The 2,708-nt window shown below is 34.6% G+C and overlaps 1 non-coding gene across 1 annotated transcript; it reads right to left on the bottom strand.

The window, feature by feature from the left end:
- Window positions 1–2,174: 2,174 nt before the first annotated feature.
- LOC117283559 lies at window positions 2,175–2,277 on the bottom strand. Its single transcript, XR_004514599.1, has one exon. It is a non-coding gene; the product is annotated as a small nucleolar RNA U13 (small nucleolar RNA).
- Window positions 2,278–2,708: the final 431 nt, after the last annotated feature.

The raw sequence follows: 2,708 nt of genomic DNA, 5'->3' as shown, positions 1-2,708 counted from the left end.
CTCCCTTTGGGTTCTATATCTTCAGCCATAGGATAATCATCCAAAGTGGTATTTTTCTCTGGAATATGGGCTGTGGCATTCCACAAATGTGCACAGAGTGCCTTCGCTGATACATCTGGGAACTCCTGTCATGCTATACAAGAATGTATGATTTATGCATCTCTTGGGGGGTGTAGATTATACAAATGATGCATTGTGCCATAAATTCCAACACTACTTCTGTCAGTATTATCTGAGAGTCTTATGCCATATCATAAAAATGATATGAATAGTAACATCTAAAATTTATTGTGACTAATTGAAAAACAAGATTGAAATCTTGTTGAAGTAATAAAACACAAAGTTGTTCTCCTTTTAAGGAGAGAAAGAAAGTTAGTATTCATATAGGATGGAAACCAAATCCTTCTTGGTAAATCCTAATGTAACCTGTGCAACAAAATAAACTAACAAAAGCCTATCATCAACAAAATTGATTATAGTCTTAAGTTACATATCTTGCTTTTTCAATTTCCACCTAGCAATTTCCATGCCCTGCTATAAACTGACTACTTTACAGTAGAGTAATAGTAAATAAATTAATTTTGTTATATGTGCTGCTGAAGTGAGCACTAAATAAATTAATTTTATATAGCACATAGAATGGTACCTGTAGTAAACTGGGAATACCACATGTAAATACTTATTAATTATAAAACATAATGTGTTACATTATACATTTTACTCTCAACATGAAAGAACAGTTTATAGAAGCATGATGGCATGAATCTATCAATTCTAAATAATCTAAAGAATGGAGAGAAACAAAAAGATAAAGTAGTGCTCTGAACTAAATGCAAATGAAAACATCATAAATCAAATTTTGTGGGCATCCTGCTGAAGTAACACTTAGAGGAAAAGAAGTAGCATAGAAATCAATGACCTCAGTTTCTGCCATACACAAAAGTACAAGAAATAAGAAAGCAAATTAAACCTAAACTATGAGGATGAAAATAGCAATGATCAAATAGGAATTCAATGAAATAGAAAGCAGACAAAAAATGAAATCTTTGAGATGATCAATAAAACTGATGGATCTTTAGCTAGAGTAACACAAAGTATGTAGTGCAGGAGTGAAAAAAAGTGATATAATATGCATTACATTGACATTAAAAAGATAATAACGGAAAGAAAACAGCAGACTCAAATGGCTTCATTGTTGAATTCTACAAAATACACAAAAAAATGAAATAACACTGATTCTATATACAGTCTTGTTATATTTGTGCAACACATACTTGAGTCTTTCTAAGGATCATTATCATTCATATTTGTTAGGATTTTTCAGATGTAAAAATCCACTTTTTGTTTTCCAGTTTCCATTGTGTCTTCTTAAGTGCTTTAAGATTTTATGAAGGATTAGGGGCTTACATAATTATTGAAAAGTGGGGGGATAAATGTAAATTAGGTGTCTGTTGACTAAAAGTTTTAGCCTGAAGTCCCAAAGTGAGTGATTCTTGGGAGATTATCAGAGAGTTCCCACACTTTTCTTGAATCTTAGGAAACTTTCTCTTAGTGGATGTAAGGTGAACTGCTGAAAAAACACCCAAAACTCACCATCAGATCCTGTGTTCTGTCACTGCAGAATGCTAGTCTTTCCTCTTCTGTCTTCCTAATGTCTTACAAGTGTTTGTTTGTGAGAGACTCTGTCCCAAAGCCACCTAGGGAAAGCACTACTAGGAGCCATGGTTACTGGTGCTCTTGTAATATAATGGCAATAGAGGAAAGGGTTGGTTATGATAACAGATGAAAGACAGCCTGGCCCATAGGGCTCCTTGTTATCTCCATTTCTTTCCACACCTCCTCTGAGTTTGTTTGGCCATGGATTTCTGATGTGCATTAATGTTGGAAAGTGGTCAGGGAGACTTCTTGTTTATATCTTTCCAAATTTTCAATCAGTACTCTTTCCTAAAGTGACTAGAGAGCTGGAAAGCATGACAAGGATCTACACACTTATCAATGGAGAACAGCAGGTGAGACAAATTCATCCAGTGTCCCTGTATCCTCAGGAATTGTTTCCAAGACTCCTCAGGAAATCCAACTCATGAATTCCCAAATTATAGTATTTGCTTACAACCTATACATATCCTTCCTTAGACAATGATCATATCATTGCTTTTATTTTCATTTTATTTTTATATCAGGTGGGTAATGAACCAAAAAGTAACAAGATTTGAGGAAGGCATACATCACACAATGATGTGAAAACCCAGTCATCACATTTATGAATCACAAAAGGGACTGGATCCTAGTTTTAGAAAAGCAAAGAACAAATGAGAAAATTTAGATAAGAATTGGGCATTAGACTACATTTGGGAATTAGGTATATTTCAATTTGTCAAGTATGATAATGGCGTCATAGTTTTGAGAAGAAATATAGCCATCCTCTGTATCCACAGGTCCTCATCATGGATTCAACAATCACATGGGAAAGAAATTTTAAATTCCAGAAAGTTCCAAGAAGCAAAACTTAAATGTGCCATGTACCAAGTGCTATGCTTAATCCATGCAAGTGAAATGCTATGTAACACACCCCACAGTAGCATTCCATCTTTCACATGTCCTCATTGGTTGAGTGCTGTTGGCTTTGTATCTCATGCAGGTACTGCATGCTTAGGCCTTTAGAATCTACATCTATCCTGAGCACTATAGAGGTTTTTTTTTTTCTTATC

The sequence above is a fragment of the Fukomys damarensis genome, unplaced genomic scaffold (genome assembly GCF_012274545.1).
Source record: "Fukomys damarensis isolate Sample0158 unplaced genomic scaffold, DMR_v1.0_HiC HiC_scaffold_27, whole genome shotgun sequence".
In the NCBI taxonomy this organism is placed as follows: Eukaryota; Metazoa; Chordata; class Mammalia; order Rodentia; family Bathyergidae; genus Fukomys; species Fukomys damarensis.
The sequence above is the reverse complement of the archived record's forward strand: the minus strand, read 5'-3'. Positions and strand labels throughout refer to the sequence as shown.